This window comes from Amblyomma maculatum, chromosome 9 (genome assembly GCF_055883805.1).
Source record: "Amblyomma maculatum isolate TAMU_Amacu chromosome 9, ASM5588380v1, whole genome shotgun sequence".
NCBI lineage: Eukaryota > Metazoa > Arthropoda > Arachnida > Ixodida > Ixodidae > Amblyomma > Amblyomma maculatum.
The window spans coordinates 116,134,305-116,150,285 of record NC_139352.1 but is presented as its reverse complement, the minus strand read 5'-3'; the positions used below and the strand labels follow the sequence as shown (position 1 = coordinate 116,150,285).

General features: G+C 42.6%; 1 pseudogene; it reads right to left on the bottom strand.

The window, feature by feature from the left end:
• Positions 1-8,022: 8,022 nt before the first annotated feature.
• Positions 8,023-12,593, bottom strand: LOC146180209 (uncharacterized; annotated as a pseudogene).
• Between the last annotated feature and the right edge of the window lie 3,388 nt (positions 12,594-15,981).

The following is a 15,981-nucleotide window of genomic DNA, read 5'->3' as shown; positions in this document are numbered from 1 at the left end:
TTTATCTGCGAAAAGCAACTTTACGCAGAGCTCGGCAGAGATTGCAGTCTGCGTAGGTTTTCAAATAAGGTATTTTTCTTCATTTCACCCTGAGCGCCAATAAAGCACGAAAAATGAAAGTAGAAACATTTTACGTGTCCTTCCTCTAACAATAGATTAAAGCAAAGGCAATTCATAAAAGGTGAAAAATGACGGTCCCTATAAAAAAAACGTAGAGAAACAGTGTGAAAACGACGCTGTTCAAAGAGATTTCGGCGTTCATCACTCCCAGCAAGAACGGCAATGCATTTCAATGCAGTAAGTGAAGGGAACTTTGTTTTTTTACCATATGAGGCATGAAAATGCCAGCTTCTGTGGCTCATTTTCGGCGCAGAAGAAAGCTAGGTGCCCGTGTGCTGGGCGATTTTAGTGCACGTTAAAGAACTCCCGGTGGTCGAAATTTCCTGAGCCCTCCACTACGGCGTCTCTCACAACCTTAGTCGTTTGAGGACGTTAACACCCTATAAACCAAACCATAAACCACTCTTTCGGCCCCTTTTCATTTGTGGCTCGGAGCAACTAGTTGAAATAGTCACGTAGCACACCCAGTAGTGACTAGCAGCATTTATCTGAAATACGCCACAGATTAGCCTAGCGTAGCTTTCGCTACAAAATGTTCAAAACTTTTCTAGACTATGTGCCTCTCTTAAGGTGAAGCGTCCTCCTAGTACAGAGCGCCACTTTAACATCCCCGCTCAAGCCTGCTCAGAGAATTTCACATGCCTCCTGGATGTGCGAGTGCGCGCCAAGGCTGCAGTTCCAATGACAAGGCCACAGAGCGAGTGGCATGACGCATTGTTGAGGTAACGGTGCGTGTACTCTATGAAAGCCGGACCGAAACTTGAAGACCATCACGCAGACCTAGCTGTCTTGCTTTCCTCTGCTGAGGAGAAAAGGAAGGAGGGAGGGGGGGATAAGATCCAGCTGCCATCTAGGAAAAAGCAGCGGTGAACTTCAAGATCTGACAGAGTGTGATAAAGAGAAATAACCTCCATACTTCCAGCGGATCAGAGCCCGAATCTCTAGATGTGGTGTTCTGTTAAGGAAAGCAATGAAGGTGGGTGGTCATCTTCTATATACAATGTATCTCAAAAGTTAAAAGCTAAGGTTATTTACCGGAGGAAAATTTCAACTTGATCAGTTTGGCTCTGGCTAAGTGCAAGAGAGATGTGTTTTTAAAACCGATTAATCGTTCGCACCGTTTCTATTCTCTATTCGCTAAATTCTAGCGCAGTTTTCTCTTTTAACAACATAATTTCTTGAGGGAACTTGTTACGGCTACAGAAATTTCTGTACAAACTTGAGAGTTTTGTATTGTACGTTACCGCTGAAAAGCCATACAGTCTACAGAAATCCAGTGCAGCAACGAAGTGAAGAACTACAAAAAAGCACAACTACAGAGGAGTGTCACTTTACAACGAAACTAAAAATATTTTGTGTTTTTGAAATGTTCCTGCAGCATTATCGAGCGTGTTTGTCTTTTCAACGCTTTTGTTCTGTTTCGCAGCCCCGAGGGCACTTGCGTAAAACTGAATGGCTGGTAGTGAGCACATAGCATTAGGCAAATATACCTCGTGCTGCACCGCAACATATCACGTTACACTGTACCGTGCCGTGCCGTACAGTAATACACCATGCCTTACCTTACCGTACCATACCACGCCCCACCACAGCGAACCGCATCGCACCGCACTGCATCATACTGTACCGTACCGTACCTTAACGTACGCACCACACCATATTGTCACGTCGTGGTGGCCAGGGTCGACTGCACAAATGAAGAGTCGGTGATTGCACTGAAGAAACTCATTATGGGGCTGACTTGCGCCCGCAAAAGAACTAAGCACTCGGCGGCGGCGATAGCAACAAACGTGCTCGTCGATCGTTGAACCAAGAATGCCTGTCACACTCGTCAACGCTCAATTTAAAGGCTGCTCAGAACAATCTAGATAACGTCGCAAACGGCTACCAGCACAGGCTGGAACATTGTAAAAAAACACAAGAGTGACCGGAATCTTCGGGACAGATCTCGGTGCATCTTGCGCTACAACACAACTGATAAAGGTGTGACTCGCGACATCGACATCGACAAACAAAGAATACGGAACTGATACGCGATCCGGAATCAGAGCGATAAGGCCGTATGCGGGCGGCTGTAAAAAAAGCAACAAATACAGTTTTGAAGGTTTCGCGGCAATATAATAAAATGCTACACCATACCACACCATACTATACCATACCATAGTCATGAACTTATAGCTGGGTGCTTCTGAAATCCGAATTTGGAAAAAATCCCATTAGATTGGTTGCATTTACACATAAGATGCATCATTGTGCGCCACTTCAATTGTTGTATTCTTCGCCGAATGACTTCCACAAAATTCAATGCCCTGCACATTTTATTTTTAAAGACGAAATGTCAAATTTCGCAGCTTAATTCTTAACTCAGCTGTTTGAGGAGAGATGCCATTTTGGTATTCTTCACACTGTTGATAGAGCATCGATGAGGCCCGCCCACCAAGCTACTGTTAGCCGAATCTGCACTATCTACCGCAAATAAATCACGGTAGCGCCTGGGAGGTTCATTGGGCCTGGCGCGCCGCAACAGTTGACCGTTTCGTCCTGCTTCGGGCTACACCCAAACGAAGCCACCAGCTGAAGCTGATGGATTATGACGGAGGAGCGAAGTGACACTCTGCGTCGGAAGGACTTGGACGGTTCTTTCTGTTTCCCTGACAGCAGATTCGGCAGAATTGGCCGTAATTGGAGGGCTTGGCAATTACTTCCAATATTTCCTTTACCGTGGTCGAAAATACTTCGGCTCAAAGAACTCGACATGTAATAAATAAAACGCAAATAATCGTGTTGAGAAGGATGCTTGCAGCCTAGAAAAAAAAAAAATTGAAACACCAAAACAACGTGATTGTTAAGGCGAAAGCGCCAGCGTTTAAACGGATGTGCGTCAATTAGTAATTATCTAGGTCTAATGCCGCCATAGACTCATGAAAGCTGAATCAGAAAAAAAATTAGTTGTGGTTTAACTCTGGTTAAGTCTAGTTGAATTGCGATAGCAAATCGGAAGCATCTTTTGCCTGTTACATTATTCCCCTGTCACGCCCTATCAGTGTAAGGTGCTACATTATTGGGGATATTGTTACGTAACAATATACTTAAGATCATCTTTTAGGCGTATGAAGCGAGAGCGTAAGTTACCAGTCTCCTCCCCCTCCTGCTCCTCGGCTGTTCAAGGTAAAGCGTGGCCTCCGCCAGGGCCACCTGACTGCTCGAAACCTGCCGCATATTATTGCATATTATTATTGTGCATAATATTGCTATCGCAATAATATGCACCGACCGAGATATCAAGCGATTTTCTGCTTCTGAAGTAAACACGAGAAAAAGGCCGCGTGTGCGGCCATTTAAAAATGGAGCAAAGCATGCAGTCAATGTGGTGAAAATAGCCTGCTGATAATTAGATTTTCTAAGCCACGCCGATTACATCCATGAGGGAGATGCTCTTTTTTGTGGCATCCGCACTGCATTCTCTTCATAGAGATAATTAATGGGAAAGCTGAGAGGAGTGCGGGCCGATGCTCTCTAAGGCATAATTTAAAAACTCCGGATTCAGCTTCACGGTGCCGACCCAATCGCATGTTCCGATTGTAGAGATGATTAGGTGCAGTGATAGCTGATTATATTATTCTTCTAGCGTGTCTGACTCAAAAGGCCATAGCACAGAAAGACGACGTGAGTGCATGGTCACACAAAGTGAGAAATTAAGCGCGCACACCGTTCTACTAGAAAACAATAAATCATCTTTAGGCATCCAGAAGTTGGTTGAGAAAGATCTACGTTTTCTGGAAATTGGGTCCACGGCGCTTTTTTTTTTTTTGTCGTCTTAACTGGGTGCTGACATTAAACAGGCATTACTGTGCTTTCGTCTCATTCGATTGGGTATTTGTTATCTTTCATATGTCGCAAAATAATGTGACCTGACGCTGAATGCAAATGTCAAGTACGGCGACAAAGGCGCTGCCCCTCGAGTGGGCATGCATGTTTACTCTAAAAAGACATTAGAATCTGAAAAAATAATATATAATATCCAGTTTTAAATTGAATATGCGGGCGTGAGCAGATTTTTAAATATGCCACTGTGCAAGTTATGAAAAACCACTGAGCTAAGGAAGGAAGATTCTATCGTTTCGCGTCTTATGCAAGACCAGCCAACGACAAAATAGAATTTGATCATTCCTCAAGCTAATGGCGCTCTGATATGTCGCGTATCTACTTTAGTCTGCATTTTTATGATATCTCCTTTAGAAGCTCAATTACCTTTTGGAAGGCAGTGAACAGGGATTTAAAATTTAGTTGCAAGCCACGCAGTGAGACTGCGACTTTTCGCTGGGGAGGTGCGGATAACTAGGCCGTTTAGTGTACTTATAATCGTGTGCTAGTTAGTGACGTGTGTGCATTATATAGGACGGACAGTTGTTTTGGCGGAAGATGTGTGCTTTTTGCTTCGTAGATTATTTTGCTCTGCCGCTATACCCTCCCTTGCAATCTGAGACGGTAAAGTATATTCGCCTGGATAGTTTTCATAATAAAACAAGTATGCCAGACCCGCAAATATCTTGGTTCATACGCTCGGTACTTGGCAGCGATAAGCGGTAACGTTAGCCCTGTTGGTTAATATCGCATGGTTGAAAATAGTGCCTCAACACGATTACATCTCAGAAGAAATGACAAGCCAATGCGCTACCAGTGGTTGTCTTGTCCTTCCTCATAGGCTGTCTGTTACTTTTATGCACAAATGTTTTACGAGCAGTGTTTGAGGAAGCGCTTTAAACGATTGGAGCAAAACAAGAAGTAGGTGCGAGATGGCGACTGCTCATTCAGATCTTTTTTTGCAACCAAGTGTAATATGATAAATGCCTTTCTCGGGTGGATGACATGACTTCCCATGACCAAGCCGAAAATGACAATCAGGAAGAAAAAATGTGGCACTTCGTCTAGCTTGAAATTGGAATAACTCGACACAATGAAACGAGCTCAACTACGTCATTGCATGATCCATCCTACGGGGACTGCTTGGTCTGCAGCTCCACAGCGGATAGTTCATGGAATGGTAGTGGCGCACTGCGACAATGCTAGGGTTCTAGCTAGAGAAGGCAGGTATGATACTGTCACGTGATTGTGACAATGCCGTAGACAAGGAATGAAGAGACTAGCATTAATTACACTGAAAGAAACTCTTCACTGGGCTGACTCTAAGCCCCAAACGAATAAAAAAACACGGTGGCGTCGAAAGCGGTTAACGCGCTGGTCGGTCGTCGAATTACGAATTCCCACTGCATACGGCAGTGAGCAATTTAAAGTGCGCAGAAACATCAAGACAAACCAGCCAATGGAAACCGGAGAAGTCCGGAATAATGCGGAAACATTTGGGGTTGCCTCAGATCAATCCACACTAACCTCGGCACATTTCGCGCTGCAAAGAAAGGGAAGAAGCCGCGTTTCGAAATACCGAGCATGAGCAAACAAGCACTGCAAGGTTGGTCCGTGCGATACCATCGCAGTGATAGGGCTGCATGCTTGCGTCGTTCAAAACAACAAATTACAGTTCGCGGAAATACTTTATAAGGCGAATGACACAATTACTCGCTCCACATTTTCCCAACGAAAAATAGAAGACAAAGAAAATAGAAGAAATAAGTTGGCGAAAGCCGTCAGTTAACATAAATGTTGGCATCAGTGCTGGCGCCTGCTTTCTGATTATTTCTGAAGTCTAGCTACGGCGCAGCCCTCCTGCAAAGCAGTTGCCGCTGTCTACCCGCCTGTTCACGTGCGTTATTTTGCTAAGACTGCGCACATGACTGAAAGACTAACCGACCGTAAAAAATAATTTTTTTCGTCAGCAAAAAATGAAATTGTAAGTGGGTAGTCAGTTGTGCCAGACGGCCATCAGCTGATGGCGCTTGGAGGCGGCCTCTACTGCCCGCTAGCTCGGTCTAGTCTGCCATATTTTCCTTCTTAGCCGCCTGGGTCTATTTCACAGCTTTCAGACATGCCATGGTCGCTCAGGGTAACAAACTGAATTCCAAGGGAAGGAAAGCGTAGCAGGGGGCGGCACAAAGTTAGGTGGGCGGATGAGGTTAAGAAGTTCGCAGGGGTCAAGTGGATGCAGCTAGCATAGCACCGGGTTAAGTGGAGGAATATGGGAGAGGCCTTCGCCCTGCAGTGGGTATAGTCAGGCTGCTGCTGCTGCTGATGATGATGATGATGGTTCACAGCTGGATCATAAACTGCTCACGGACAAAACAAGGTATTCGATAGGTGCTTGAATAAAAAAACGGAGTCAGAAAGAAGCCCCCGTGGCCACTCAAAAGTAAAAAAAAACGCAGAAAACAATACTCCAGAAGGCTTAATATCGCGCAAGAAATTGGTTATTTACAAATGAGACCAACATATCTACGATTGCGATTTCAATGAAGAAACGCATTGCCGAGCTTTCACGGCAGCTTTTCACTAACCATCACTACCCACCGGACATCGCAGCAACGTGTCTGCGAACACTCTGCAAGGCTCACCTGTAAGCGCACGCTGCACGCATGGTAGCGTAGATAGCATGTCAGGCCATTCATGATACTTTAAGGTGAGTTTCAAAGTATTGAAATTGTATGATAGGCAGAGGCTGTGGACGAACAACAAGAATCTTGCCTTGCTACGACGCAGAGTCATCCGTGGGCAGTCAGTGCTAATATGTATACCTGTAGAAATATCCTCGAGCGTTCCACACCTGCCTCAAAAACTCGATACAGATACTAATGTCGTAGGCTTGGGAGCACCCTTATTCATTCCTAGTTTCTTGCGCCTTTTTACCTAAATGACGAAAAAAGTATTAGGAACACTTCAAATAGATTATCGACACTGCATAATATAGTGTTCAGATGTGCTGTCTTCGTGACATCTTCTTTAATGTACCCCATTCACGCAGCGCTCCCCGTTACTTTACTTCTCAGCCGATGCGCATACAGAGTGCTGTGTTACCTTGTCCATACAAGCGCACTCTGTTTTGGTCACTTGGACTTCTACTAAGCAACAATCAGAGCTTATCCTCATAGGAAAACACATAAGCAAGAAAAGGTTTGCATTCTTCACCCCTCAAAGCATAACAAGCACTTCTTTCAAGTTACACATGCTGGCCATAAAAAAAGAAGATGGGACGGGGGAGGGGGGGGGGGGGTAATTTTTATCGCTGTATTGCGTATTAAGAGAACCTTTCAGCCTAATCAAGCTCCCGAGCTGGAATGCTCTCACTAAGAATTCAGCTCCTTAAGGAAGCCTTTTGTAGTTTCCGCATACGCATTGAGCGAAGCGAAGAGCATTCGTGCTTTGTCCTGAAGCTTTCCCTGACGACCTTTGTTAACGTTCAGCTGCATCTCAAGGCACGCAGTGAATGCTAATTAAGGAGTGAAATTAGGCAGACGAATTAGGGTCCTAATTACGCGCCCATTTAGACACCATTCAGAGCACCCGTGTTTCTTAGCAAGCATTAGCACGCTGTGCGGCGCTGCTTAATATCGTTTGAGAAAATGTATTGATTGTTTCCAGCACGTTATGCAGCGTCGATTCCACTATGTTTCATTTCTCGTGCTTTAGCGCCTTTACAGGAGGTGTTCCTATGGGTTTTGAGTACTGAAAACACTGAATCAATCAATGAATATTTATTTCAGTTTTTACATTCAAACTGGGGAGGATGAGAAAAAGTAGTGAATTATACACCGCTTGACGGGCGTCACCACTCCTACAAGTCAGCAGTAGGCACAAAGCAAAAACAACCACTGGTAAGAAAAATGAATACAAGTGCATCGGCAGAACAAGGTTGACAGAAACATGTCTCATAACTGGCAGCAATAATAGACGCAGAAGAGTGTGAGGCTATAACACAGAGTGGCACAGTACGTTCAAATACTTAACATCACCTTAGCATAGATGCTGAATAAAGCTCTTACGAATGGCCGAAAAAGCCAGAATATTAACTTGGTCACTGAGAGAGGTATTTAGGAACTTTGGCACAATATATGTCAACATACAAAACCCATAGTTAGTTTTGCCCTTTCGTAACGCAAAGCTACTCTGCAATCTTATGATGAGTGGCGACATGTAATTGGAACAATTTAAGAAAAAAATTGAATCACCCCTTTTTATCATTGATTTATAATGACATGCAAATCTGTAGTCAAATAATTTGTTGAAAGGTGCAATATTATAATAAAGGCATGAGTTATGATAAAACTTATGATAAATAAAACTTATGACCATGAAATAAACCGTGGAAGCAATTGAAAAGAATGTCAGCGTTGTAGCGTGATTAGGAAATTAAAGAACTGAAAAGAGAGATAAACGACCTGGATCAGTATAGCCGTAGACAGAACCTAGAAATTCATGACATGGAACATACCGAAGATGAAAATTTCCTGGCAAAACTAAGCACTATCGCACGGAAACAGGAAATCCCTGAAGCAACAACGCGAGACGTAGAGGCAATTCCCAGACTCCCTTGCAAACCTGACAAAGTCCCTCCAGTGCGGTTTTCTTCACGTACGCTAAAAAACCAATGGGATGATAAACGATCACTCTTGAGGACAAAAGTTCGATAACTTGAGCCCGCAAAATGAGAAGCTCTTTTGGCTAGTCAAAACAAGGGCGACCGCGAGGTCGTACGAATTTTCTTGGCAGAGGAACAGAAGAATCTATGTTAGGAAAAGGGCAGGTGAGCTCCCCATCCTGATAAAGGCTGAAGGTGATCTCAGCAAGATCAACTGAAGACGCAAATTCCCTGTTAATGTCTTTGGCCCATGTCACAGCCTTCCCGCAATACGGCTACTATGACGGACAGGCTTTCGCTGATGCTCTAATCCATCTACACCCACTGCGTAGATTCCTTTCAGTTTTTCACCTGAACATGCAAAGCTTGCGTAGTAAACAACTAGAAGTAATTAGCTATTTAACATCCCTGGAACATGAATTTAGCGTTTTGTGCTTTACGGAGACATGGTTTACTGACAAACATGATGCTGTCCAGTTTGATGGTTACAGATGTGAAGCCCTCTGTCGCGACCGCCAAAGGGGTGGTGGTGTAGCACTATACATTAGTAATACATTCAGTTATACTGTCTTGGAAGAATACTCTGTGGTCACCACTGACTACGAAGTGCTTACAATCACTTCCGAAGGTTTTATTATAACAGTGTTATACAGCCCACCTTCCGGATCTCTTCCCGTGTTCTTCAACTTTTTTTAACATTTCATGAAATATCTCACATCGAAAGATCTTCCCGTCATTATTGTGGGAGACTTTAACATCAGTTGCACTTCTTGAATCAGCGCATTCAGCTGGACTGAAAAATGTTATTGATGCACCCACTCGTGTGACCGCCAGAAGTGAAACGCTCATTGATCTTTGTTTTACTAGCTGTTTAAAAGATGTCTGTGCAGGTGTCCTAGCAACTGGTATTAGTTACCACATGCCTTTTTCTGTTTCCACCCTATTTAAAACCAGACTCCTCGAACTCTGCTTCATCGACGACACATTAACGAAAATGGAATGATTATTTTCGGTAACATGCTATCAAATACAGAATGGAGTGAAGTCTTAAGCATTCAAAATGCCAATGATGCGTACAATGCTTTTGTTGACAAAGTAATTAAATTCTATGAAGCAGCATTTCCTGTTGAGAAAGTCGCTAAATGTTGCAAAGCAAGAAAGCCATGGATTACAAGGGAACTTTTGGCAAGAATAAATAATCGAGACAGCTTATTTCAGGAATTTATCAGGACTAAAGATGTAAGTGAACTTCTAAACTTCTGCAATATAAGAAGATTAGGAACAAGCTTTACACTGACCTGAAGAAAGCCCGTACAGAGTACAATGTTAACAAGTTTACGACGGTTTACGGCTGCCCCGAAAAAGCTCGGCCTCTAGAAATGCCTTCTTTCGCAAAATGCGCATACTGCCCCACAAGAACTCATAATTGATGGCATTGCTTATTCAGGCTCCATATTGGCTGAAAAAATTAATACCCATTTTCTAACGTCGAGCATTACACATATTTGTGATAGCGCCCACTCTGAATTGTATTTTGATGATCGGTTGGCAGATTCAATATTTTTATCTCCAACTACGTCGTATGAAGTTCAATCCGTGCTGAAAGGTCTCAAGGAAAGCTGTGCTAGCGGGTACGATGAAATAGCAGTTCGTCCAGTGAAAGCGGTGGCTAAACTGCTCAGCTTACCTCTTTCACACATCTGTAACTGTATCTTGCGTGACGGTTTGTTTGACGGTTTTTCCTGAAAAAAAAAAAAAATGAATATTGCCCGCGTCTGCGCGGTACACAAGGGTGGCGACAAGACCGTTTTCGGGAACTACCGTCCTATTTCCGTACTTCCAGTGTTTTCAAAGATAGCGGAGCACGTAATCAACAGTAAATTGGAAAGCTTCTTATACAGCAAGGGCGTCATCAAACCGCAGCAGTACGGGCTCCAGAAGAGTAAATCAGTAGAGTCTGCTTTGTTAAACATAAAAGAAAAAATCATTTCGAACATTGAAAATAAACTTTACCCAATAGGCATATTCTTAGATTTCAAGAAGGCCTTCGACTCCATAAAGCATGACATTCTTTTCCATAAACTGGAAAGATACGGTGTTCGTGGAGCTTCGCTTCGTTTAATCAAGAGTTATTTGCAGAATCGACTCCTGTACGTTGGGTACGGTAACGTGAAATCAAGTTTGCAAGTTATAAAATATGGTGTGCCATAGGGTTCGATTTTAGGACCATTACTGTTCCTTCTTGATATAAACGATATTGTGATGATACCGCAGACACCTAACATTATCTTGTACGCAGATGAGACAAATTTATTTTTCAGTGGTCCCGATCTTATGGAAGTAATGGATACGGCAAATGAGTGGCTTTGTATGCTGTCGACATGATTATCCTCAAACAAACTAGCACTTAATGTAGAAAAAACCTATTATATAATGTTACGAGCAAGGAATAAGTTAATTAACAATAATATAAAGCTAACATTTCAGGGCCATCAAATTAATAGAGTGGATGTGCATAAGTTCCTAGGTGTGTACTTCCATTAACATCTGAGCTGGATACATCAGGTATCAAAACTGCGGATAAACGTTTCAAAAACGCTTGGCCTCCTCAACAGGTTAAGGTTTATTTTGCCAGCTTGGTTTAAACAGAAAATCTAGTACGCAATGATTTTCTCCCACCCATATTACTGCATACTAGTTTGGGGCAGCACTGGTAAGGGTAACTTAGAAAAACTGTACGGCCTGCAAAAGAAGTGTATTAGATTTATAGCAAATAAATCGCGATATGAACATGCATTCCCATTGTTTTTAAAATATAAAGTATTACCCATTACTTATGCGTTCCAGCAGAGTCTGGCAAACTACCTGTATTTAAAAATAAAATCACACGGACGAAATTTCGTTACGAGATACAGACGACCAGACTGTGGTCATATGTTAAGAGATGAAAAATACGTGGAACACGCTAGAACAACGTACGGTGAGGAGGCAATAGATTATCAGCTACCGTTATTACTAAACACGTTTCCAGAACTGCATTCCATCGCAAACGATTCTAAAACACGCTATTCTTTTAAAGAACAAGTGAAAGAAGCTCTACTGCTAAAGGTTGCAGATTATTATCAAATGTCGCGATAATGTTTTCATTTTATCGAGACCTCAAAAGAAAAACCTAAAATAAGAAACAAAAAAGGCAACCAATACGAGCTGGCTCATATCGACTGTTAACTCAAAACCAGGACTGGCGTTCAATCGTGGTTGTTGGCGAGTTACACCTTGATAACGTTTTCAACCTGATGTTACCTGAAACGTCACCAAAGAATGTGTGAAACTGTTTTGTGCTGTTAGCTTTTTCTTCTCGATACTCTGTTTTTGCTTTTATTACTTATGTATATTGTCTGTTTTTTTTTTATTGTTTTGTTGGTTTTTTCGTGTCGATGCTCTGTTTTTGCTTTTATTCATTTCATTATAATGTAAGTAAATGTGTCTAGTAGGGGAATCATACGTCCCGTTGACAATTGCGCGAAGCATTTTCTTTTGCAATGTTTGCAGTTTATGACATTAGATACCGTTGTATTGCCCCAGACAAGGAAGAAATAGCTAAGGTGGGAATAAAAAAAGGCATAATACAAAGTAATTTTAGTTTTGATAGGTAGAATATGCCTGTTACGTGAAGTAATTCCGACAGTCCTAGAAAGCGTTGACACAATATTATTAACATGTGATCGTACTGTAAACGTTACACCGAATGATTTGAAGGTGTCCACGTACGCGATTACACTACCATTGATGCATAACGAGGGGCGGCAAAGTACTTGTTTTCCTTTAGGAAGGAAGAGTACTGCTTTAGTTTTTTCGTTGTTTATCTTTAATGAGTTGGCTGATTACCATGTGGCAAGCGATAAGAGCATGCGGTTTGCGGTGTCTGCTAACCTTTGTACGTCATTGGAAGAAAAGAATAGGCTGGTGTCGTCTGCATGATCTATTTTTGCATGGTTACTGATATTAGGGATGTCATTTACATACATACTGAACAGAAGTGGCCCTAAAATGATGCCCTGAGGGATGCCATTCGAAATTCTTAGAATCTGTGAAGAGGAACAATTAATCACCACATACTGAGACCGTGAATTCAATTAAGATTGGGTTAGGCGGAGCGAATTACCGCGTATGCCTTAGTTCTCTAGTTTTGCAAAAATAATATGGTGCTTTAGGCAATCGAAAGCTTTACCTAAATCAACAAAAACACCGACAGTTAGAAGCTGTGACTGAAAAAGTTTTTTTAATATATTCCTTTTGGACAAGTAGTGCATGCTCCGTAGATCTATTTTGTCTAATTACGGAATGTTTCTGCAAAAAATGTTGGAAGCGGATGCGAATTAGTTGTTCTAAACCCTGAAAAAAAAAAAATACGGAAGTACCGACACTGGCCTATAGTTCACCAACTTGTTCGTATCACCTTTTTTGTATATCACGGCTACCCTGACTAGCTGCATGTCAGTAGGGAAATGAGCTGTAATAAGTGTAGTGTTGTATATATAGGTTAGGCATGGCGTAATCATGTCAAGAATATAATATATAGAATATAATTATGTCAGGAGTATATAATATATAATTCTGCACTAAATGTCTGATTTCGCGATCGACATCAACACTTTATTGAAGCAGAGAAAGAGCTCGTTATATTTTCTCAGCTTAAATAGATTTTATCAACCTCAGTACCGAATAGGCCACAGAGCTCGAAAACGTAGAGTTGGGAGCTCAAGACTGGATAGTGCTATCCACCGCGATGACCGCCGACTTTGTGCAAGGCGTCATAGATGTTAGTGAGTAAAATCTCCGGAAATAAAGAGTAAGAAACGGCGCCTTGCTTGCACTTGCTGCGAGATATCATTGTTGTACTAGGCTCCAAAGCATGATTGGCGCTCAGTCTTCTGCATATTGTAAGAAAACATCCTCCATATTCTTTTGCTACCTTTCCGCTACCACGTGCAAGTAAAATAATAGAGCACAGTATATATATATATAATGTAAAAAATGCAACCGAGGATTAAGATTTAAACTTTATACACAACGGCATACTTTTACGTGGCAGTGACCAAAAGACTATTCATTTCTCAATGCACCGTAAAATAAAGTAGCAACATATACTCTTTTTTTGAACACGTGACGAAACTTCTGGAAAACTAAATTGCGCAGAGTCCATGGCAGGCCAAATTACTGAAGCTATCAGTATGTAAAGACCGACAGGCTTTTTTCTAAGAGACTAGCCAAATATTCTACAAATTATCCACACAAATTGCCCCCCCCCCCCCTCCTCTAGTAGATAGATTTCGCAGAACTCGTCTAGATTTTTGATTGACAGTGCGTGGACAAATGATCTCACGAATTGCGCTGACTTAAGATCAATATATCAAAAAAGACGTCTTTATCGTATGATAAACGTATTTGACTTGATCTTGATTGTAGCGCATTCTAAAGCTATGGAAGTTTAGTGGTGAGCTAGCCTCACATACGAGTGGTGTGTTGGTTGTCTCGGAACTTAGTAGCGAAACTCGCGGGCTGGAGCAACGCTCAAAGGAAAACCGCTTTGGACGCCAGATGAAGGCGTCGCCTTCTAGAAAATGGCTCCACGAGCCATGGTAGCGCCCGACGAGGGACAAATCCATTCTTAAAAACAGTGGTTTATTCTAAATGAAATCAGCTCAGTTCAGTTTAGTCGTTCAGTCGTGTCCGACTCTTCGTGACCCTACGGACCATATCACGACACGCTTTCCGGTCTCTCAATATCTTCCTAATATCACATAACTTCATCTGCAGCGCCTCGACGATGCCATCTAACCATCGCTATTTGCTGCCTACCCCTTCTCCGGTGACACTCAACCTTTCCCAACATCAAATCTTTCTCCAGCGACTCCTCTCTTCTCATCAGATGACCAAAGTAGCGGAGCTTTAACTTTAGAATTTGACCTACCAATGAGCAGTGAGGGTTCATGGTCGACAATATTGTTACGGACGAAGGAGAAAGAAGAGGGAAGTGGCACGGGCAGGAGCGCGCGCGCTAGGCCCGCACACAGATTCATTAAACGTCATCTCACGACCATCGAGCATCTTCTCTCTGTCCTCTGTTCTGCTGTCATCGCTTGCCGCAACGTAACAATATCGACTGATTTGATTTTCTGGCAGTCCAAAGAACTCTCAAGTCTCCGCCAGCACCACAATTTAAACGCGTCAATTTTTTCGGCGGTCAGCCTTCTTCACAGTAAAACTCTGCGAATGGGAATGGGGTCGCTCTCATAGTAAACAGAAGAATGGGGAAAGTAGTGCTAGGGTACAACCCCCAAAACAACCGAATGATTTCACTTCGGATCCAAGGTCACCCTTTCAACATAACAGTTACCCAAGTCTATGCACCAACCACTACTGCTGAAGAAGCTGAGGTTGAGAGATTTTACGTTGACCTGCAATGCCTTTTAGACAGCACTCCATTATCAGAAGTCCTTTTTCTCATAGAAGACTGGAATGCTAAGGTGGGGAGTGAAGAAATATTCGGAATTACACGTAAGTTCGGTCTTGGTGAGCCAAATGAAGCTGGGCAGAGGCTAGTAGAGTTTTGTCAAGAAAGCAACCTGACCATAGCGAATACTCATTTTCGACAGCACAAGAGGCGCCTGTACACATGGACTTTACCGGATGATCTGTACAGGAATCAGATTGATTATATTATTTGCCGGCAGAGATGCAGCAGCGCTATACAAGCAGTAAAAACAAGGCCTGCAGCCGATTGTGGCACTGATCATCAGATTCTTGTTGCCAAATTTAGGCTTTGATTGAGGAAAATGCAGAACACTAGAAGGTCTTTCAGGTATGATCTGGATCTAATTCCATCAGCATATGCTGTGGAAGTGAGGAATTGATTTCAAGAATTAGATCTAGAAGACAAAGAGCCCGAAGAGGTGTGGACTGACGTTCGTGATATAATGCAAGAAGTTGCTACTAAGGTAGTTCCAAAGCAAAAGAAATGCAAAAAAGCAAACTGGTTATCTGAAAAGGCTTTGCAAATAGCTGAGGAAAGGAGGATGGCAAAAGTTATGTGGGAAAGAGAAAGATACAAGGTTCGGAATGTAGATTTTCAAAAAATAGCAAGGAGAGATAAGAATGCCTTCCTGAACATACAGTGTCAAGCAGTTGAGGACAACAGCCAATTGAGGAACACAAAAGCTCTGTATAAGGCAATCAAAGATATCAAAGGAAGCTTCCGCGCTAAGCTGGGCTTGATAAAGGACAAACAAGGCAAGGACCTCACTGAAGCCTCAGAGATAAAGAAGAGGTGG